The sequence below is a fragment of the Cavia porcellus genome, unplaced genomic scaffold (genome assembly GCF_034190915.1).
Source record: "Cavia porcellus strain 051 isolate PalLab524CR breed Dunkin Hartley unplaced genomic scaffold, mCavPor4.1 scaffold_9, whole genome shotgun sequence".
Classification (NCBI taxonomy): domain Eukaryota; kingdom Metazoa; phylum Chordata; class Mammalia; order Rodentia; family Caviidae; genus Cavia; species Cavia porcellus.
Window position 1 is genome coordinate 50,986,903 of NW_026947492.1, and position 24,791 is coordinate 51,011,693.

Consider the following 24,791-nt stretch of genomic DNA (forward strand, 5'->3'; position numbering starts at 1 on the left):
GTTGTCCTTGAAAGCTTTGCAGAGGGGACAGCACTTAGAGGATGAGGTTGGAGTTTTTTCCAGGCTGGAGAAAATTCATGTGCAGAAGTCTGATGGCTTGAGAAAGCATGGTATTGCAGAGGACTTCTGAAATATGCAGTCAGAGAGGGGCAAGTCAGGTGAGGTTGGAAAAGAGAGAGGCAGTGTTCCAGGGCAGACACTATTAGTTCTTCCTGAACTACCTGCTGGTTGAGTTGTATGTCCTCTGTGGTGCTATAACAAATATCCAGCTCTTACCCATTTTCATGATGTGCATTTCTTATACTGAAATTTCTTTTGTTGCTTGTTTCCTTTATGAGATGGAGCTTCTTCAACTGCGGATTGTACCTTTTATCCTTGTTTCTAAAGTAGCTGGGAGCACAAATTTGGCACTCAGGAAATGGTGGGTGGATGAAAGGGCCTTATCCTCCTGAGAATCAGTAATAATCATAGCCACGGTGTGTGTTTACTACTGTTCTACCGGTTCAAGATTGAGTTGGCTTTTAATTTGATAATTTCAGTACCTGTTTACATATTCCAAAGCTGACATATTTCTGATGGAAAGGAAACAGGCTTGCTGATGGCCCCAAGGGCCCAGAGGAGATCTCTCCTGTGTTGCTTAAGTTTATCTTATCACTGAGTCTTTTGGTATCACATTAAACTTCTCATTTCTCTCCAGTTCATTTCAGCTGTCTTTGATGGAGCAAGGTCTGTGTGCATGGTGTTTTATACTCTGGGAGAATGGAGATGAATGAGAAAGGGGGAGGCAGAGTGGCACGGAGGGAAAACAGCTGCTCCACTTCATGGGGTATAATGTGTGAATAGCTTTAGTGCAGTCCATGTGTGATTCAGAGGCAAGCTGAAATAATACACATGGTATAATCCACAAGCTTTTGTCATGCACACATAGGGTTCTTTCTCTCTTGGAGTTCATATTAGTACAGCAGATATCTGTTATACTATGATGAACTCCAAGACACACACATCATGTATCAAAGCCATATATATGTCTCAAGGTCATGTTCCAAAAGATTTATAATGGAGTTAAAATTATCATAGGTGCACAAAGAAGACAGGAATATCTCAGGTAGGAAGTGATACTGAACAGATTCTTCACATCCTGAAAGGGATGTAGGATTCAAAGTTTACCTCTTTCCTGCTCCAAGATCCCTTCTCTAATCAGTCTGTTAAAATTAGGTCTCCCTCTGCCATTTGTATCAGAATGAAACCAATATAATTAAATTTTCTAAGTACTTCTTTGTGTGTTGTATATTTCTTGTATTCTGTCACTAGACTACAAGCATGATGAGGGCAATGATCATATGTAACTTGTTCACTATTGTATCTGTAGCGCTTGTCCCATGGTAGGCACTCAAGGAATACTTGTTCAGTGAACGCAGGAAAACATTGGCTGTGATTGCTTAGTAATCCTATTAGCTCTGTTCAATTGTTATCCAAGGTAGTGATATAGTGGCAGAGGCACCTGAAAGTAATCAAAGGAAGCAACTTGATTGCATTTAAACTTACTGTTATTGTTCTGAGCTTTTTGGTTTCAGTTGAGGATATCCTTTTCCTTTCCTTTGTCTTTTTTTTACAGTGCTCAAAACAATGAGTAGTTTGTAGAGTGTATTTTTAAGATGTTGATGAGAAATCCTTGGAGATCTTTTTGTAGTGAAATCAGCATTGACAATTCAATGTTGGAGTTTCCCAGGAGGAAAAAGCTTCGGTACCACTTTCTTCAGTTGCTGCTTTTTGCAGATGCTATACATGTGAGGATTTTGTGAAGATAACTTTTCAGGGTGCTTTGAAAATCATGTATTTTTCAGTAATAAAAATTTCATTTTTAAAATTTCATTTTAAAGCAGTCTCTAAAAAAGAAAACTGTGAATTTTCTGTTTCAGTGATTCTCACAATGTGTTTCACAGAAGACACTCCCTGAAAGAGGATGAGTTGCATTATGATAGAGTATTATGTTTGTATGTGCTACTCTTTTAAAAAAAGTAGTTTATTAATTCATGAAAAGTACCTAGCTGAAGATTGTGGCCCCTATACCCTTTATCTCACTGGAATGGAAAAGTGACCAAAAAGTTTGAAAATGATTAGATCATCACTTTGTATCAATTTTAAAGACAATTTTGGAGCCTGGTGTTGTGGTACATGCCTGTAATTTCCACTGAGGCAGGAGAATTGCTGCAAATTTGAGGTCAGTCTGGGCTACAAAGTGAGTTCAAGGCCAGCTGGAACTACCCAGTAAGGCCCTGTCACAAAACAAAAGTAAAAAACAAGAACAAACAGCTTTTCAGGACTTTTACTTGAAAACCAAATATAATGATGAAAAAAAAATTTTGGAGAAAAAGAATGGATATAGAATATGATTTGCTAACTTCCATCAAATGATAGGCAGAGTCTGATGATGGCCTGTAACTCTCACCAGCTGAGAGTTTACACTCAGTTGCCCATCATGAGGGTCTTTAAGAATCATGAGTTGGTGATAATGACAACTGCCACAGCTCAAAGATGTCATTGGTTGCTGTTAAATCGGTACTGTTGAAGTCATACCCTGGGTCCTTTTCCACACTGTTTTTTCTTGGATGTATTATGATATTGGAAAATAAATGTTGCTATATATGTAGCAATTGAAGAAAGATCTTGGTTTGAAATCTGACTTACTAGTCTTCTATAATCATCTCCCCCCTTGGACCTTGTATTAGTTATTTTTTATTTGTTGTGTGAGACAGAATGCCTGATGCCTAAAGTTAGGGAAGGGAAGGTTTATCTTTATAATTTTTGGAGGTTTAGTTTATACTTAATCAGCTCCAAGGCAGCAAGGCATGGCAGGGCAGTGATTTATGGCTACTGCAAAAACGGTAAAAGGGAAAGCAAAAGAGAGAGAGAGAGACAAACTTTTTTTTTTTTTTGCCATTATATTGGCTCTACCCCTGAGTGAGTGAAACACTCACATCACCAATCTGAGTGCTAGACAACGGAGCAATCACAAATTTAGATTTAGCTGCATCTATAATTACATGAGGCCTAGAGGGGGACCTATATAACATTTTACCCCAGGACCCCCTCCCCCCAAGACTTATATATATCTTTTTTATAAAAGACATTTAGTCTATCTCCAAGGGTTGTCAAAGTCATAACAGTTTTAGCATTGTTGAAAAGTCTGTCTTAAGTCTCTTTTGAGATCTATGGCAAACTCTTAACTGTAACCCCCTGTATAAATGAAAACAAGTTTAAACATTTTCAAGATGCAAAGACAGAAGATAGACATTACCATTTTAAAAGTTACAAATGGGAATACCAAGGATTGGAACCAAAACAAGTCTAAAATTCAGTAGGGCAAACATTAATTCTTGGAGTTTTATGCTCAGCATCTAAAGCAATTTGGTTGTAAGCTCTAAAAGGCTTGAATGATTTCATCCCCAGGTCACTTTTAGGGATTTTAACTCACACAGCTTTTTTCTTTTGCTCTTTTTTGTAGCTTTTTTGGAATGATCTATGCTCTTGGTTTTTTTTTTTTTTTTTTTTTTTTTTAATTTTTGAGGTTTTTATTGCACCTTTGGTGTTATCTTTATATCTTTACATATTTCCCTGCCAAGGGCACCCTACTTGGCCTCCTTTTGCAATTGAGGTGGAAGCTGTCTTATCCCCAGAAATTGTGTATTCTTTTTCTTGCACCTAGAACCAGAGCCACGTGGGTGCTGCCAAGGTCTGCTGCCATCTGGAGCAGTAGCTAGGATTTTTTTTTTCTTTTTCTTTTTGGCTGCCTGGATTACTGAGCTCTCTGAACCTGTTTGTGAGGAAAAAGCTTTTTGTATGTTGCTGCCATTTTGGAATCTGGTGTGGTTGCGCCATTTTGGAACCTCTTGTGGCCTCTGTCACCACTCTGGAATGTGATGCTCAATGGCTTTTTGTTTCTGAGCAAAGTCTTTCACTTTTGGTGGTTTGATACTACAAAAGGTGAAGAACTGCTGCTTTCTAGGATGGTCCCAGGCCATCATTTTTATTTTTTATTTTTGTTTTTCCTCAGCAATTGAGATTTTGGCTCCATCTTTATAGTCTACAGTTTTACTGGAGTTTTTTTTTGGGGGGGGTGCAAATGCAATATTTTAAATTATCCTATTGGGCTGTTTGATCTTGATTTGCAACATAAATTTGGCTAAAGACCTTTAACAATAGCCATGCCACTGACTTGGTATTTGACTGCCTTGAATTTTTTTTTTTTGCCAGAATAATCAGTCTATTACCCTTAATCTCAGTTTCAGGCAAAGTCTCGGGACGTGAGCAAAATGTAGACAAACTTTCTGCCAAGCCATCACACACATTATAGAGGGTCCAACAACCAATGTGATCCTTCTTCCCAGCAGAAACCTCCTAAGCCTTTAGTGGCAGGGTTTTTAATCCACCTTCTGGTCTCCTGAGCTCTGACCAGAATCTTCCCTACAGAACAATCTAAGCTGTTTTACCTTTATGCATTTAAGTGATATCTCCAAACCTTTTAAAACTCTGCCCACAAGCCATTTTTAAAGGCTCTTGAACCACATGGTACCTGTACAGTCACAGCACCCCACTCCTAGTACCAAATTTTGTCTTAGTAACTTTCTACTCACTGTTGAGACAGAATACCTGATGCCACAAGTTAGGGAAGGAAAAGTTTATTTCTTACAGTTCTTGGAGGTTTTAGTTTATAGTTAGGTGGCTCCAAGAGAGTGTGGCATGGTGGGGCAGCCATTTATGGCTGCTGTAAAAACAGCAAAAGCAAAAGAGAGAGACATACCTGTTTTCTGCTGTTATACTGCCTCCACCCCTGAGCAGGTGAGGCACTCCCACCACCAATCTCAGTGCTAGAGAATGAACCAATCACAAGTGCTAGTAGCTGCATCCATAATTACCTGAGGCCTGGGGAGGGGGCAAAGGAATATATACTCTACAATAGACCTTTCAATAGCCTTCTCTTTATTCTTCCTCCTTTCTTTTTGAACAATTTACTCCAGGTTATATTTTACAGAACCCATGGGTAGGAAGCAGAACTTGTATCTGGCACCTTAGTCCTTTTGGCCATCCTGATACCTTAGGTTACATTCCACAGAATACTAAGAAGAATCCTTTTTCCTTACTAAAAATGAAAAGTCATAGTTAAACTGTAACTGTCAATGTGTTGCTTGTTTTTTAAAAAAACCTTTTTAAAATGTGTTTTTCAGAAGGACCTTTTTATTTAAAAAATTTTTTTAGTTACATGTTTGCAATATATAATCATGATTTGTTAGTATATGTATGTATATGTAACGCCTTAATCCTTTTTACTTCCCTTTACCACATTCTTATTTCTCCCACAATCCATAGCTCCTTGTCTTATCGCTTTCACCTCACTGGGACACAATACTGGAAGATTTAAGGAAAAGAGGTGGATTTGGGCTCCTTTTTCAGATGTTTCAGTCCATGTTCAGCAGGCTTCAACACAGAAACAGTATGATGGAAGGGCCTGGTAGGGGGTAAAGTTGCTCATGTCATGGTATCCAAGAAGCAGAGAGCTGAAGAGAAAGATTACTTTTCAGCAGTGCCTCCCCAGTTACCTGCCTCCCCTGAATAAGCTCCACTTCCTAACAGAAAATCAGCTACAGCACCTCCATGGTCCAATTCTCTAAGAGCCCTACCTATGAGGACATGGGGTCTTTGGGGGAACATTCTTATTACAAACCATAACATTTCACTCCATGGCTCCCAAAAGATTCATGCACATCTCTGTAAAATTTAGTCCATTTCTAAAAGTTGCCAAAGTCTTAAAAATTTTCAGTAGTTCTGGGAAGTCCAAATCCAAAGTCTCTTCTGCTACTGAAGGCAAACTCATAGTTTGTGAGCTCCTGTGAAAAAAGAAAAAGAAAGAGAAAAAGAAAAAACACTGCTGATACACAATGACTTAAAGTAAACATTACCATATAAAAGGATAGAATAGGAGGATAGAGGCTAATAGGACCAAAGACTGAAACCCAGCACAACAAACATCAAATTCCATAGTTGCATATTTAGCTCAAAGATGTGAACTTCAAAGGGTTTGGGAAGCCTCACTCCTACAGCATTGCAGGTTGCAGCCCTCATGGCTTTTCTCTTGCTGTGGCTTTGCTTACAGCCTGTAGCTTTCTTCAGATGTTCTGTGTTCCTGACTTCCCAGCTTCTTAGGGATCTTCACTTAACTTTTGCCTCACAGGTTTACACACTGCCCTCTGGAGGCACACTGCCTGGCCTCCATGGCCTTCTTCTAAAATCTGGATGGAAGTCTTCCTGATCCCACAACTCTTGCATTCTGCAGGTCTGTAAAACCAAAACCACATAGATGATGCCAAGGTCTGCTACCAGCTCAAGCAGAAACCAATTTCCCTTGGATTATAAATGTAGTGGCCACTAGTGCTTGTGTGGCTGAACTCTGTGAAACTCCTAGCTTACTGTGAGCTAGATTTCCTGGAGCCCTCTTCTTAAAGCAATGTTTATCACATTTGGACTCTTGAGCCTTCAAAAGTGGGTTCTTGCTGATTCCTAGGATGCCCTCAAGGCATTCTTCCTATTTTCCTATTGTAAAACATGTGACTTCTTTTAAAGTTTTCTTTGTACCTTCACTATTCAAGGTACCTGGCTGAGCAAGTGCTTCCTATCTGGGCAGGCTGAAAACTTTTTAAATGGACTTTTTGTTCCTGACTTTCAGTTTAAACTTGGCTAAAAGCTGCTAGCAGTAGCCACAGCCTGAACATTGTATTTCCTTGGAATTTGGCAGTTCCAAAGGCTTCTGAACTACAGTCAAGTAAGACCAAACTCCTGCTACCAAAATCTTAGTTGCTTTCTCAGTGCTAAGGCACAAAACCCAACACCCACAACTTAAGGGAGGAGAATTTTATTTTGACTTACATTTCAGATGATTCGGTCCATGTTTGGCAGGCTTATGCACAGAAATAGAATGACAGAAGGACCTGAGGAGAGGAAAGCTGCGCACATCATGATGGTCAGAAAACAGAGTGCCAAAGGAAGGAGGGAAATATACCCTTACAGGACCTGCCTTACCTGGCCAGGACTCATCTTCTAATATCAAGGCAGCTATCATGTTGCTGGGGTTCAATCTTCTTCCAAAAACCTCACCTATGAACTCATGAGGCCTTGGAGACATTCTCAGTATAAACCATAACATCCCCTTCACATCTGCAGGTCTACCTCTCTGTTTCCTATCATCTGTCTTTTATTTGTTTATTTATTAATTTTGGTACTGGGAATCAAACTCAGGACCTTATGCCACTGAGCTGTATCCTGGTCCTTTTATTTTGCTTTTAAAATGATTTATATTTTGGTTTCTTATAAACCAAAAACCATGTAAATCATGATATTTAACCTTCTGTGTTTGGCTTAGTTCACTTAACATTATGGTCTCAAGGTGAATCCATTTTCCTATAAATGACTTAACTTTATCCTTCTTTATGGCTGAGGAAGATTGTATATAAGTACAACACATTTTCTTTATCCATTTATCTGTTCATGGATGTGAAGGTCACTTCCAAGATTAAACTATTGTGAGTTGTATTGCTGTAAACATGGGTGTGCATATATTACTATAATTTGATCACTTTAACTGTTAGGAAGATACCTGTAACTAGGAGTATAACTGGGTTGAATGCAATTTTTCAGTTTTAGGTTTTTGAGGAATCTCCATATTGATTTCCATAGTGGTTGTACTAGCTTACATTCCGACCAAGGTGTAGAAGGGTTCCTTTACTGTTACAACCTCTCAAGCATTTGTTGTTCATTGAGTTCTTACTGAATAAGAATAACTCTTTCTTTCTGGAATGAGATGGAATCTTAGTGTTGTTTTGATTTGCATTTCTCTAATGGTCAAAGATGCTAAACATTTTTTTTCATGTATTACTGGACATTTTTACTTCTCCTGAGTACCCATTTCAATTGGCCATTTTTTGATTAGGCCTTTTATTTTGCAGACAGAGTTATTTTTTTGAGTTTTTAGTGTATTCCAGATATTAGTCTTCTATCTGAGGAGTAGTTGATAAATATCATTTCCCATTCTGTTTCTTTCCTCTCTTGGTTATTTCCTTTGCTGTGAAGATGGTTTTTAATTTACCATTATCCCATTTGTTGATTTTTAGCATTACTTACAGTATAATTGGGATTTTATTCAGAAAGTCCTTATCTACGCCTATCTTCAACTATTTTACCTATTTTATCTTCTAGCCAGTTAAGTATTTCCAGTTTAATTTCTATGTCTTTGATTCATTTGATTTGATTTTAGTGCTAGGTGAGAGAAATGGGTCTAGATTCATTCTTTTATATTGGATAACTAGTTTTCCCAGCACAATTTGAAAAAGTTTTTTCCCCAGCATATGTTTTTGACATTTGTCAAAGATTAGATAACTAAATGTGCTTGGAGTTGTTTCTTCATCCAGAGGAATCTTTCAGAAACACACCAGAAGCTAGATGTGGTGGTGTATATCTGAAATCTCAATGCACTAGGAGGCTGAAATAAGAGGACTGAAATAAGAGACTGGGTAAGTTAGTGAGTTAGTGAGACCTTGTTCAAGATTAAAGTGAATAAGGGGCTGTAGCTGTAGCTCAGAGCACAGGGTCTGGATTCAGTGTCCAGTACACTCTACCACCATCCAAATCTAGAGCAGAGTACGTTGTAAGACTCTTGAAAGATTCCCATTACCCTTAAAATTAAATTCAAATTCCTTGCCATGGCATACTCAGCCCTAAGCCTCATTTCATACTGCTCTCTGCTTTATTTACCACATTCTAGACACTCTGGCCTCATTTCTATTTTTTTTTTTATTTAAAGAGAAAAAAGGAAGGACAAAAAAAAACAAAGCAGTAAAAGGGTACAAGTAATACAGAATTTCAAGAAAAAAAATATGCAGTAAGAAATCGTTAGTTAATAGGTTACATATTGTCTTCTTAGAAACAGTTGTCCAAATTACAAATTAAAGCATACAAAGTGGACATTCATACAGTGATATTGGAGACAATTCCATTCAATGATCCAACCAAAGCTCAGTAATACGGTTTTCCATCCTACACACTCAAACATACCTGTGGTTATATTCCTTAGTCCACCTTCCTTTCCTCCTTTTTTATAATAACAATTATACTTTTTGGGTTTTATTACTCCCACAGTTCTTATTACTTTTTTTGAAGAGAATAAAACCAAACGTGACTAAGCAAAACAGAGTCAGTTAGAACAGAAGGATGGGCATAATACATGATACAAAAATAGAATACCAGATGATCAAAAGTGGTTACCATTAAAAGTTGACAATCTCTTCCTAACTTCAGGCTTTCCTTTTTTCTAGAATTCTTTACTTGGCTGGATACTTCAGGCTTTAGCTTCAAGCCCTGTGTGAATAGCTCTCCTCTTCTTCCTCTTTCTCCTTTTGTGGTACTGGGGAATAAACCTAAGACCTTTGCCCTGAAGTACATCCTCAGCCTCTTTATTTTTTATTCTGAAACAGGGTCTTGCTAAGTCCTTGAGTCCTTAAGTTGTCCAGACCAGGCCCAAACTTGTGATCCTCCTGCTTCAGCCTCCTAGAATGCTGAGATTACAGGCATGTGCCACCATGCCTAGCTAGCACACAGGTTTCTCTGTTAGTTTTTAGGGCTATAGTGATAAAAGAGATGGTAGGCTTCAAACAACAGAAATTTATTCTCTCAGTTCTAGAGACTTCAAGTCCAAAATCAAGGATTGGGTTTCTTCTTTGGGGCTCAGATGGAGAATCTCTTTCAAACCTCCCTCAAGATCATTGGTATTCTTTGGTATTTCTTGGCTAGCATTGGCATGATGCCAGATCTCTGCTTCCATTGTCATATGCCCATCTTCTTTTTGTGCATCTGTGCCTTCATATTGTCATTTCTGTGGTTGTCTCTATGTCTCTTCTCCTTTTATAAGGAACCAATAATATTGGATTAAAGGCCCCTCCTATTCTGGAGTGAATACTGGTCAGCCAAATCTACCTTTTCTGACTCTAAATCTTGAAAGCAGTCTGCACTAGTGGAGGTAGATCAATAAACACATATACCAGTTACTTATTCCTGGTGAATAGTGAGCAAGATACTTCACTATACCACATATCATGTATTGTCATGGGGCCACACCATCACTAAGAGGACCACGCCATCCATAAGAGGGGATTTTAATTGAGCCAGAATGTGAAGAGTGTTATGAGGATTTCAGAAATAATGTTACATAGGAAACAGAACTGGCATTGCTTAGATGAAGAAGAAAAGATCTGGGGAGTCATCGTAGCCCCCTGCGGGAGGAAAGGTAGCATGTGAGAATATGGTTTTGCTTTCTTTTGGGGGTTGAGAGTATCTTTATTCCTTTCCATTATACCAGATTCCCAGTTCCCTCTCTCAGAAAATATGGCATTGAATATAACAGTGGTATCCAGAATTGTTTTGCATGTATAGAAACATTCAGATCCATAGATCACAAAGGAAGAAGACATTAGTAATAACATAATTTTATGTTTAAGAAAACAGGTGAATATAAACGTGTATGACTTTATTTGATAATGTATGGCAATATATACTTCTTGATAAGATTTCATTGAAATGTTTGGCTAAAGTGCAGGAATAGCTAGATCCTTAAATGGAACGCATTCAACATAGTTTAGATCACCTTGCAAGTCAGTCAGCAAGCTGATCATGGAAGCATTTGTCTGGTACAGACCTCTTCACTCTGGATATTGCTGGCTACGTGGAGATCAGGAATGAACTCAGCTCTCTAGCTCTGTGTTCTTTTGTCACAGCCTCTTTATGAAATTTCCACCCTAGTTTTATCAACCTATTAAACTTCTTTGCTCCTACCCAGGGGTGTGGTTTTCTGTTGAAGCATGACCACAGCCGAGGTGGGTGGTTGTAAATGTAGATTTGGTCTCTGACCTCCAGGACTCTATGGAGGCCTAGATGTTCCTCTTTCTAACATGCTGCACTGTTACTTCTATCTTCTGTCTTAGTAGCTCTCTGTTACTCTCTCTTATAATATATAACCTTGCTCCCTACTCTGCTGATTGAAAAGCTGATTAAGGTGTTGTACAAGGGGACCTTTCAGTTAGGGCTTATTCAGTTCAGTTGAGTTCTAACGCCATCAAGAAGGGTAATTTCTCTGGACCCTTCTGTTTTACAACGAAAAAGAATTCTTCATCCTGCCCAAGTCAAATTCCTCTATCTGTGCTGTGGTCTTCTTTCCTTCTGCCTTCTCAGTATTCTCCTAAATTACATATCCCCCTCTTAACTTACAGTCTCTAGCATTCCCTCGGATTACCTTTTACCATCAGGTATTATACATCTCTCATGTTTCCTCATAACATTTTGTTTTTGGAAAATGTGTTCTATACATTGATCAGATCAACAGTCTGCAGTACATTTGGTTCACTAAACACTAGTATGCTGCTGAGTGAGCCATGTTGACACATATTTTATACAATATTGCTGTTCAGTTAAAATTACTGTGCTCTGGCTGAGAGCTGCAGTCTTAAAGTCTTTCCAGACTTATAAACTTTAGCGATAACCCTACCATAAGTCTGATGTATTTTAGGTAATACGCTTTGGTAGAAAGTTCTTCCCCACCCTCATGCTGGCTTTTTATTTATATAATCTGTAGATATGTATTCATCTCCCATTTCTTCCCTCAGCAAAAGGATTATAGCTCTTGTTTTCTCAAGAGCTTAGGAAAACTGACTGTTATGGGTTGGTCTTGGATGCTAGCCATGGGCTCTCCCTAAAGTGTGTGACCTATCCTGGGCAAAAGGTACATCTAACTACAGAACTCTTTCCAAACCTGGTAACAAACCCACACAATAAGCCAGCTTGCACAAACTTGATCTTCTTGGCAATTTTGCTTTTCTCATTATTCAGGGCCCTGCTCTTTTCTGAGGTCATGTTAGTCTGTTTTTATACCACTTGCAAAACTAGAATGTATGTGTGCAGTCATCCATTCTGTGTTCATTCATTCATTCGTTCATTATTAATTCTGATTTTGTGTATTTACTGATGATCTACTATATACCAAACATTGTTCTTGGTGATTTAATAGTGGACAGACAGACAAAACTTGCCTTGATAGTCTGTTCCTAGTGGTCCTGTTTCATTCACTGGTCGTTTAATAAAAGATTTCCATTTCAGTTAAGTTTCTCTTTCAGGAAGATTTTCACCTAAGTCTGATAGTAGCCTGATAAATCTAATCTTATCTCCCATTTGTTTCCCCTTATATAACATATATTTTCTATTAGAAAGCAACAACAGCTTTTGAGTTATGCTTGCTTTGTTCAGTTCATTTTACATTGTATTGGACACTTTCTCATTGCTAGGACAAAATATCAACACCTGCATCTTAAGGAGGAGAGATTTATTTGGCTGGTAGTTTCCAGTGGATTCAATCTGGCTGGCTGGTCTAAGAAGTGGCATAATTGAAGACAGCTGCTCACTCCATTGCAGCCCAGATGCAAAGAGTGAGAGAAAGGAGGATCCAGGGACAAGGTTCTATCCTTGTAGGTCATGCCTCGGTGAGGCAGGTCTGACCTGCCAGGTCTGACCTGCAAGTAGCCCATTTAGCTACTGGACTTACCCGCTCAAGAACATTCCTATGATCCAGTGACCTTCCAAACATATTAGACTTTTGGGGGACACTTTAGATCTAAGCCATAATAAATATTTTTGCTCCCTTTGTTTGAAATGCTTTTCTATCTCTTGTATTTGAGAAAATTCGTTAGGTTTCAATGTTCAGCTCACATTTTGCCTACTTGGTAATGCTGTCCATGATTCCCTTAGGCAGGAAAGTACTTGGCTTTGTTTGAGACAGGAGGCTCTTTCTGTGTATTCCAGGTTGGGCTTAAATACACTAAGTAGTCCAGACTGGCCTCAAACTTGTGGCTGTCCTGCTTTGGCCTCCTACGTGCTAGGTTTATAGGTGTGTGCCACCATATCTGGCTTTACTTTTGCTTCTGAGCTCTCATAACACTTTGTGTGTGGAACTTAACTGCACTATTATGTGGCTGTGGTTAGTATATTCATCACTTTTGTTAGGCTTGAATTTGAGAGAAGGAATTGTATGTTGGTTCTTCCCTTAATGCCTACCATTCAGTGCCTAAGTAAATATTTTTAAATGAAAGAAAAGTTTAATATTGATCTAATATAGAATAATATAATATCCAAATGTTTATATAGTGCAATAGAAATGTAAGCATAGCATAAACATAAAATTCTATGTAAATGAAATTTTGAATGCTCACAAATCTGTAAATATTTTACTGTACTATAGAAAAATATATCATTCTAACTTGAGGATCCCTTCATTGTTTTTTCAAGTTATTTGCTCCCTGCAGTGATAACTGCTATCCTGATTTTGAATAGCATGCAATTTGAACTATGACTTTAAAAAGAAAGGAGATGATGCTGGGCATAGTGGTCCACCCCATAAACTCAGCATTCTGAGGGGCTGAGACATGAGGATTTACGAGTGTGAGCTCAGCCTGCATAACTGAGAAACTTGGGGTGTAGCTCATTGTGAATGCTCTGGGTTATCTCCCCCTCACTCCCCATGACGATTGCCATAGTTCAGTGTAGTTTATATATTTTTAGTTAGGAAGGAACGATATAAAACGATTGGTATCTCTGTGTCTGTGTTTTATCCAAGAATCTGGCTGAAGATCTAAATTCCTATCATATCCTAAATTTCGTGAATCTGATTCAAAACTTAATGATTTCTCCATGTTTCTTCTTATGCAACAGCGCCCTCTGATGGTATAGCATTCCCCAAAATGTATGTATTTAATCATCGCAGTGGCATTTCCCCTTGAGAGCAGAGTCTGTGGCCAAGTAATGCTAGTGAAGCGTCGCTTCTCGGCCTTTTGGCTAAGATCAAGTGTAGTATCTGTTCTTATCAGTTTAATTCTAGTGGAGCAAAGCTCCCACAGCCACCGGAAGTTACTGATTGTATTCTCCTCTTACAAAGCTGTTTAGCCAATGGGCAGAATTTTCTGATGAACTATGAACTGCTGCCTGACAAAACATGTTATTTCTTGGCCTACTGGAACTTGAGGTGTCCCAAAGGGAAAACTGTCTCAACCTGTGTTTTAGCAGTAGAGCAGGGAGCATTTTGATTTCATAACATTTTAGCAGGTTAGAATGTGATTCCTCACTGGGGCCCTCAAATCCTTGGTCAAAAGCAGGTTACTGAGCACTGTTGGAGTTATTGATGAGGATGTCTGAATTCATTTTCCCATCAAGCAGATTATTATTTTTTAAAAATTTAACTATTGTTAATTTCTTATTATCTTGTTTTGAAATTCTGCATCGTTTTTACTGTTTTTTCTTTTTAAAATAAAAACATAAAAACTGGGCATGGTAGTACATGACTGTAATCCCAGCATTCAGGAGGCTGAGGCAGGAGGATCATTGCAAGTTTGAGATTAGCATGAGCTGCAAAGTGAGCTCTAGGCCAGCCTGAACTGCATAACGAGACTCTATCTCAAAAAAAGACCAAAAAAAAAAAAAGTAATTAGATGGTATTTAACCACAATTGAATTTATAATTTCTCACTTATTTTAAAATACATTAAAATGTCTATAAAAATTAACAATAAGAAGGAGACCTCATGCTCAATAATATGTTGAACCACTGTTATAGTACTACATTCATTTAGTAACTGTTTATAGTTAATTTATACAGTGTATAAAGATATTGTAGTAACTATTGTCTTGTCTTTCAAACTATGCATTTACAAGTGGAGGAAGCTGGATTGCCCATTCTTTCATGATGGGCTTTCCTGTATCAGTTTTTCCCTTTCCCCATTGCATTTCATTAAATAAATATTATATTTCTATGAGTTCCTTTTTTAAGGTTTAGGCATGTTACAGAAAATAATATGGGAAGAAGGGAATGCAATTGTATTTCTTGCTTAGTAAGAACAAAGGAGTATTTGAAGAAGAGTAGTGTGTTCTTATTTAAAAGATGATTAATTTCATTCGTTTCTGAAGAAACTCTTGTCTTGTTCAAGTAGAAACTGTGGTTGAGGGTGTAGCTCAATGGTAGACCATGTGCCTAGCATGGGAAAATCTTTGGGTTAAACCACCAGCAGTAGAGCAAAGCAAAGCAAAACAAAACAAAATAAAACAAAACAGACCAAAAAGTGGAAACTGGACCTTAGGATTAGCATCGAGGAGAAGAGAAAGGCAATTTCTGTTTCTCAGACTCATCTTTTTCTTGAATTGATTCATCATAATTCCCCATCACCATGACATTGTCATCAAAGAATATTAGTTCACATGTAACTCTTTAAGTCAAATTTAGTCTCTAATACTTCTTGTGTTTGCAGAATATTAAACAAGTTTTGCAAGGTCTTAACATAGTAAAATGGAGATAAAGAGGGAGTCATTCCACAGGTGATTATTTGCCTTATAAGATGAGACATTGCTCTGTGATCTTGCTCTAGCTCTGCGACTAGCCTTGTGTGAAGGACAGTTTAATAGGCCCCCCCACCCTGAAAATCTCCCCTTTCCAACCCATACACCTAAGGCTCGCCTGAACTCTCCTTTCCTTCCAGGTCCTTCTCTGGGAGTTTGTGGCCATCCAACATGAAGGCATTCACCCCTTTGGGGGAGCTCAAACTTGGCAGAGATGTTGTGAGTCTCTATTTAAGAGTGCTAATGGAAAGTAACACTACAATTGCCAAACAAATATAGGACAAACATCTCAAGTTGGGGGAAAGAGGATCTTAGTTGCTTCAGCATCTCTAGATTGGAATGAGATACAGAGAGCCTACCTTCAGGATACTTTGATTTGTTGGGTTTGTGAGTTCATTTTTTTTTTTTTTTTTTGTCCTGAGCATACTTTCCCTATCTTGAGTAAAATTTCTGTTAGCTATTATATATCTAGGTGCTTAAATGAAACCAACTGTATGGTGAGTTCTGAAATCAAAGACTGATGCAAAAGAGTTAATGTCATTTTATTTTTATCAGTGGCTTAATTAAATGAATTAAAACAATACAATAGTGGCCACTGAGTTCTGTCATTTCACTTATTTTTTAGTGTGCTTGTCAATAGATGGCTGGTGGTTTTATTCATCATATTGCAAAGTTAGGAGAAAGATAGCTGTGTGTTTCCTGCCAAAGTCTGAAGCCACTGTCAGACCTTATTATCATTACTACTGTCATTATTATTATTGCTACTGTCATTATTATTGTTTGAGACAAGCTTTGGCTATATAGTTCAGCTAACCTTGAACTCAGTACATAACCCAAGCAGGCCTCAAACTCATGGCCTCATCCTCTGGAATGCTGGGATTACAGACGTGTGCTACCACACCTGCTCTGTAGCGTGTAATTATGAGCAAAGCACAGATCTGAGTTTTGTTAGACTAAGGACTAAGTAGGTAGGTGTCAAAAGCACTTGAAAAGGATTATTTTTGATCTCTTGTTATCAGTAATTTCCCTTTGGGTAAATTACCCACTCTCTGAAAGTCAGCAGCACTCTAAGACTGGTATTATAAAAATGCTCCCAAGTCACAGTGGGACAGCTCTGTGAACCGTGTAAGCAGCACACAAAGCCAGCATGTGCTAAGGTCTCTGTGTTATTTCTTTCATCCTTTTCACCCCAAACCGGCACCCAAACTATGCATCAGAGATGGAATATTATCACCAGTTTTTCTGGATGAGAACTTTGTTCTGAGCAGTTTAGAAATCCAAATAACTATTATTGTCACAATAAATTCCATTAAAAAATATTTTCTTTGCTCCTTCTTGGGCCCATTCTCACAGGTTGACTTCATCTCCATGCGGTGAAGGAGGGAGGCACCTTTTCTTGGACCATATTCTAGAAAGAACTGTTGTGCGTAACTAGGGCTAGCTTTCCTTTTTGAGTTCGTGCTTGTGTTACTTTTATAGTACCATTGCTTATTTTAGCTATTTCAGCAAACCAAATTACAAAGGTGACTTAAAGTTCCAGCTCCCCTTTGACCTTGGCCAAGTCACTCGATCTCTCTCAGCCTCGTTTCCTGAGCTGAGCAACACTGATCAAATTGTGTTGTGATTTAGAAAATCTACTCAGCAGGGAACTGGGAGTAGCGTGTGGGTCTCAGTCCTGAACAGCAGGGGGCACACTGGCCCTTGTGTGCCTGAGCAGTATTAAGTGCTATAGTTTTATAGGAAGGAGCCAAAAAAAAAAAAAAAAAAGTAAATTCATTTTGTGCAAAAGATAATTCATTGTATATTTTAAGTTGTTTTGGCAAAGCACTAAAATTACTGGAGATGTGGACAGTCTTAAGACTACTTCCTGTAATTCTCTGAAGAGCATCATTATCGCTTGCCTAAATATTTCTTTTTAGGTTAGTGTGCAAATGGGATGGGGAACTAACATTTAGTGAAAGCTTACTATATATTAGGAATTTATGTCTGGTACTTAGATATGTTTTTATGTATTCTCACAGCAAGTCTTAATGATATAGTCTTTATTTTATACAGGATGATATTGGAACTCAGAGGGGTTAACTGACTTGTCTAGCCTTACAGTTAGTAGGGACTCAAGTTCAGTTCTGCTTATTCCCAGCACAAGCTCACTTTCCTTCTATTCTAGGAGGACTCATCTTTCTTCCCCCACTCTTTGCAGTTAAGGCTGCTGGCCAGGAGCAGTGTACCCTGGGTGTGACCAAAAAAAAAAAATTTGGTTTTTTTTTTTGTTTTAATATTCCTGTGAAGGATGGAACTTGTAATTCTACATGGAAAGTTTTCTTCAGGCGAGAACTTTTTACTACTTTTATTTAACATGACATACATAAACACAGCGTCAGATTTTTAAATTTGAAAGTTGCAAACTGGACTATTGAGATGTGACTCTTTGTAGGCTGCTTTCAAAGTTAAAAATATATTATATGAAGGCTAGGTTTCAAAGTTGGTGGGTGCAGTGTGGGAAAGCTCTCTTTGAAAATTCCATGTGAAGGTATCTTATTAGAATTAGAATGACCTAACAGTCATTCTTCCCTTGTTGAAATTATGTTTTTGTTGTTGAGCTTCATATGATGAAGCTGACTTGTATTTGGGGGCTCTGTTGAGTGGAACCAACCCATAGTGGAGGCTCATTCAGCATAGAGAGATGTTTGCAATATTAAAGATATTCTGAAGACTTGATCAAGAAAAAGAAACACAGATTCATATCTTGTTTTGATGCTTATTCTAACTCACTGGTGTCAGAACTTCCACTGTGCATCATAATTACCTTTAGAACTTGTTGCAGCAAAGATTACTGGGTTCTACCTGAATAGTCTCAGATGTAGTATATCTGGGATTCATACAGAGGGATGGCATTTCTAACATCTTTCCAGGTGATCTGTGCTGCTGGCTGGGGACCTCACAGGGAGAAGGATGTATCTCACATGGAGAATTGCTACAGTGTGTGTGGGAGGAACAGCTGGCAGCATATCTTTCTTCTGTTGTTCTTTTCTCTTATTTTTTAGGCAAAGTGGATGAATTCAGTTAGTTTAAAATAAATTCAGGGGTTGTGGTCCAACCAATTTTTTGTTTTTGAGACAAGGTCTTGCTGTGTAGTTCAGGCTGCCCTTGAACTCATGGCAATCCTCCTGTCTCAGCTTCCCCAGTGCTGGGAATATAGGCATGGACTGCCATATCTGAAAAACCTATTCTTTATTCCATTTCTTAGGTCAGTATGTGGTCTGGAAAACCAGTTCAGTCCATGCTTGTTGAATGAGCAACTGAATAAATAACATAATAGGCACACAGATATCATTATGCAGTCTGTAGTTTAGAAATATATATGGCAGGACACTTGTATTTTGAGACACTTGCATTTTGGGACCTGCAACATGTGAAGCATAAGTGTGTGTGTGTGTGTGTGTGTGTGTGTGTGTGTGTGTGTGTATAGATGGAGCCACCTTCCTAGGAAAATATTGCAGGTTCTAGTTGAGATCAGAATAAGCCCTGCTCTGAGGAGGCTGGAACAGTGGCTAGAACAGCAGCCTGTGTCTGCTGACCAAGCGCTGCTTTCATTTCTGTTCCTCGAAGGACTGAGGAATTCAGCCCTCAAGATCTTAAAGGCTTTGTGGGGCTTCATACTGTGAGGAAACCCTGTAAACTCAGATTTACCAATCTTACCATGGTATAGAAGTTGATAATTATATTTTAAATGAGTTAAAAGAGTTAAAGTATAAAAAAATCTAAAGTTTCACATAAGTTTAAAATTATTGCCTTCTTGCAAATTTATTGATTTTGGGGGTGGTACTGGGAATTGAACTCAGGACTTCATACTTGGCAGGCAGGTGCTTTGCCTCTGAGCTATATTCCTGGCCTGATCTTCTTCCAGATTTAAAGACCTAATCCAAAAATGGGCATCTGAGGTGAATACACACTTCTCAGATGAAGAAATACAAATGGCAAATAAATGCATGAAAAAAGTTCAGCATCACTGGTCATTTGAGGGATGCAAATTAAAACAATGCTGAGATTCCATCTCACCCCAGAAGGAATGGTTATTATCAAGGAATCAAGAGATGACAAATGCTGGCAGGGATATATGGAAAAAGGAACGCTTCTCCACTGTTGGTGGGAGTGTAAAGTGGTGCAAACACTGTGGAAATCAGTGTGGAAATTTCCCCAAACCTAGGACTAAAGGTTTCATTTGACCCAGCCACTTCCCTCCTGGGTTTCTTCCTAAAAGAATTAGAAGAGTCATTCCACAGCGACATATATACATATATATTTATACTGGAACAGTTTTTAATAGCCAAATTGTAGAAACAACCCAAGTGCTAATCAACTGGTAAATGGATAAAGAAAATGTGTTTTTATATACAATGGAATACTACTTTGCCACAAAGAAGGATGTACTCAAGACATTTCTAGGAAAATGGATGCACCTTGAGTCCATACTCTTAAATGAAATAAATCAGATACAGATGTGTGAATACCACACTGTTTCTCTTGTGTGAGAAACTGAAAGTGTGAATAAGGACCAAAATGTATTTTGAAATATGAGGAAAATGTTCAAATAAAGAGAGAACAAGGAGAAGGGAGGGGAAAGTAAAGAAGAGAAAAGTAAAAAAATGAGAAAAGAAGGAAAACATGGAGACAAAGCTTTGTAAATGGGGGAAGGAAGAGGGAGTGAAAGGAGGGTAGAAGAATTGGGGGAAACAAGTTTTATCATGTACAGATACAAATTCTCTATGATGGATGTGATAGTTACGCTTATCTAAAATGTACCAATAAAATCTAGTATAAAAATAAAATTACTGTCTTTTTTGAAGTGTTTTGTATTATATGTCTTGCTAAGTCTCAGTAGATTGTATGTTTTGTCTCTTTCAGTATAGATAGAGCTTCAGTTCTTCCAAATTCACCTTTTTTATGATGAGGCATTGTCAAATAAGACAATGTGATAGTCTATCTCTAAATTTTTTTGGGTGTAGCTATAAAAAATAGAAGCTTTATCCTATTCAGCCAGAATAATATGGCCACATTAAAAAGTCTTTAATGTCATCTAATACTTGGTTTATTTTAAAATTTATCCCAATTGTCCCTACATTGTTATTTACATTTAGCTTGTTCCAATTAGGATCATACATCGCATCTTATTATGTTCCTTAAAATTCATTTAATCTAAGAGATTCAAAAGGGAATGATATTGCCTTGCCATTGCCTTATAAAATGTTTCAACTTCAGAAAATAATGAGTATTTTCAATTTACTTACGTCCCCTCTGTGCTTCCTGGAATCTGGTCATTAGATCTAAAATCTAAATTAACACACAAACTGAATATTTCATCATGAGAATGCAAGGTGATATGTGTTTCATGATGCACATGGGAAGAGCTATATCCCCTCTGCCATTAGTGATGCTAACATCTATCACTAGGGTAAAGTGTTGACAGTCTGTTCTTTCCTTATAAAGTTACATTTCCCCTTGTAACAAGAGAACAGTCTCTGGGGTGTCACTTTAACACTATACTGTATAAATATTCACTTTTCTATCATCCTAACAATAATGCATTTAACACTATTTGATAATTCTTGCTTGAATCAGTAACTTTGCAGAACTGTCATTTTTTCCAATTTTTTCTATATTAGCTGACTTTTGATTAAACAGTGCTTCTTTATCAGCTGGGACTAACTGGTGCTCTGGATTAAAAGTCCATTGGAAAGGAAGGTTAAATACTGAATTTTTCACTCTTTAATTGCCACCTTCAAATAAAGAAATTGTTTATAATTGATTCTGTAAGTGGTGGCAAGTGAAATTTTGCTTTTAAAAATATTTTTATGAATCGAATGTTTTAATAAATTGTTTATTAAATCAAATGTTTTATTAAATTGATATTTATTCTTTTAATGTTCTGCTTGCTTTGTGTTCAGTTTATTAAAATGCCAGTGAATGGTAGTCCTTTGTAATTAGCTCTTATGCTGATTAATGTATATCTACTAATATTTGGACACTTCTTTACACAACAAGATAGATAGGCTTTTCTGGTAACTTCCTTGTTCCCAACATCAATCAGCCATTTGCTAACAAGCCCTAGTCCTTTTAATGGGAGTGGTATTAGACTTCCAAATCCTGGCATTTAAAATACTTATTGGTATGAGAGTGACAGTGTTTATAGACTTTTTCTGTGGTCTATGTAGTTTTTGAATTTGGATATTAAAAGTTTGAATAATAAAAATTTAGACACTAAAGGTTATCTGTATTTTAAAAATCAATGAGACATACTATATAATTGAAAATTGCTGAAAGCAGATTTTAAAACTTATTTGTTAATTGGATTTTTTTAAATTTTAAAAACAAAGAATAAAAATGATGATACAGAATTTCAGAACAAAATAATAATTTAACAGTGGTTAATAGATTAACAGTAATGCATATTGTTATCTTCAAAGTAGTTGCACAGATTACAAGATATAGGCATGAAGAAATGATCAAACAATGAGAATACAAATGGTTCTTTTTGATGAGTTAACAGATTAGTAGTATAATCACACACACACACACACACACATATAGATATATAAAATCTTACCCTTCTTTTTCTCCTTTTCTCCATCCTAATTGTTCTTCCTTTTGATCAGTTTCTTCTTTCATTTTCACAATATCTATTGTACATTTTGGATTGTATTTGCTCTTTCAGTTTTTTATACTAGAGAGAAAACACAATATTTACACATGCACAGTTTGATTTATTTCACTTGTAAGTATGGTCTCAAGTAGCATCTGTTTACCTATAAAAGCCTTAAGGTTATGCTTCCTTATAGCTGAGTATTTATATAATCCATTATATAAAAATACCACATCTTTTTTTCAATCAGTGTTGTGGTTGATAGGCATTTGGGTTGTTTCCACAACTTAGCTATTACAAATTGTGCTACTGTAAACATAGTTGCACATATATCACTGTGGCATGATGTTTTCAATTTTTCTAAGAATTACCAAGAAGGGAATAGCTGTATCAAATGGAGATATTTTTGTTTTGAGAAAATTTTACACTGATTTCTATGGTGGTTGTACCAGTCTACACTCCCACCAACAGTGGAGAAGTGTTCCTTTTCCCCCACACCCCTGGCAGCACTTGATTGAGTTCTTGATGACAGCCATTCTTTCTGGAGTTAGATGGAATCTCAGTGTTGCTTTAATTTGCATTTCTCAAGTGACCAGTGATGTTGAACATTTTTTCATTTATTTATTTGCCATTTGTATTTGTTCATCTGAGAAGTATGTATTCATCTCAGATGCCCATTTTTGATTGGGTCTTTGAATTTTGGGGGCCTGATTTTTTTTCAGTTCTTTATATGTTCTAGGTAGAAGTCCTTTGTCTGAAAGACAGTTGGCTAAATTTTTCTCAATTGCTAAGTTTTCTTTTCACTCTGTTGGTGATTTCTTTTGATGTGAAAAAACTTTTGAATGAAGTGAGATCCCAGTTATTAATTCTTTGAAGTACATCCCATTCAGTTTGGGTTTTGTTCATGAACTCTTTGCGTACCCCTATGTCTTCAACATTTCTACCTTGGAAGTAGGTTTTCAGGGCTGAGGATAGCTCATGGGCACAGCACCTTTCTGGCAAGCACAAGGTCTTGAGTTTGATTCCCAGTACCAAAAGTATAAGTAAATAAAGTATTTTTAACAAGGAAGTAATCCAGAGCCCAGGAGACTGTGTTAAGATCATTGCTTCCAGAGCTCAAGGGGCCACCCGGGGCCCAGCCACACTAGGCAGTGCTCACGTGGCAGGTCTCAGGCCTGCCTGGGACATGTCCAGCGACCTTTTCTGGAAGGGGAACCGGAACCGGGAAACTCAGCTGGTGGCTGGGGTGAGTTTGTGTGCCATCCCATGCTTGGGACATTGTGTTAAGATCATTGCTCCCAGAGCTCAAGGAGCCGCCCAGAGCCCAGCCAATCTAGACTTGATGGCCTGATAGATTACCCCTGTGACCTTCTTCAATTATGGGAGTGGAGAGCAGGTGAAGTTTTAGGACATTGGTCCGAGTTTCAGCCCATCATCCACAGTAGGTCGGTGCCTAGCCAGCTACCTGGAACACTGAAGGTAACACAGGAGGGCCTGAGGGCCTGACTGGACCATGCTCAGCAACCTCCATTCAGTCCCAGGAGCCTAGGGCATAGGAGACGATTTGCAACACATCCAGGGGAAGCTTTAGAAAAACACATGAAACACAGAAATATAGGAAAATGACAAAATGAAAGACCAAAATTCAATCTCAAAGCTTCAGCCCATCCCAAGAAACCCTAGGAGCCATGTACATAGAAGAAAATACATGCCATACACCTGAAATACCTGTAATATTAGCAACTGAAATAAAGAAGCAACTCCAGGAAGCTTTAAAGGAATTCAAACTAGAAATAATCTCCCAGTAAAAGAAGAAATGATAAAAGTAATGAAAGACATGCTGATCACATCTAAAGAAGACACAGTTAAAAAATTAGAGGAACAAAACAAAAAGAATCTCAGGATGAACAATTTAAGAAACAGAATGCATGAGGCAGATTGAAAGAGATATAGAGTAAATGAAAAATTCAATTGAAAGTTGTCAAAACCAACTCAATGAAAGTGAAGACAGAATTTCAGACCTCAAAGACAAGATTGCAGTTGAACAGGAAAGCAAAGATCTTTAAAAAAAAAAACCAAGGAATCAGGAAATAACAATTCAGCAGCTACAAGATGATGCAAAGAAAAACAACATAAGATTAATAGGGATAAATGAAAAACAAGGGAACGGCACAAATGATATCAAAAGGCTATACACAGAAGTCATAGCTGAAAATTTCCCAAACATGATAATGGTAACTGACATTAGGATTAGTGAAGCATATAGAACTCCAAATAGCCATAACCAAAATAAAGCTACACCCAGGCATATAATAATCACCATCCCAGAAATCCAACATAAGAATAGAATACTAAAAGCTCTCAGAGAGAAAAGACAGATCACCTATAAAGGAAAGACTATCAGAATCACAGCAAACTTCTCAACACAAACAATGAAGTCAAGAAGAGCATGGAGTGAAGTATTTCAGATCCTAAAGGAAAATGAATTTCAACCTAGACTGATGTACCTTGCAAAACTGTCCTTCAAAATCAATAGAGAAATTAGACACTTCCATGACAAAGAACAGCTGAAGAACTTCATAATCACCAAGCCAATTCTGCAAAGAATACTGAAACACAGTTTAGATACACTTAGGAAAAAACCACTAAGCAAAGCAGACAATTAAACAGAACAGAAAGAT

At 37.6% G+C, this 24,791-nt stretch overlaps 1 protein-coding gene and 1 pseudogene across 1 annotated transcript in view; both read left to right on the forward strand.

Moving 5' to 3' along the window:
• The window catches only part of Prcp (prolylcarboxypeptidase), an 88,618-nt gene that overhangs the window by 21,962 nt on the left and 41,865 nt on the right, over positions 1-24,791 (forward strand). The gene's annotated exons all lie outside the window — the stretch shown is intronic.
• Positions 13,901-14,112, forward strand: LOC111756395 (U2 spliceosomal RNA; annotated as a pseudogene).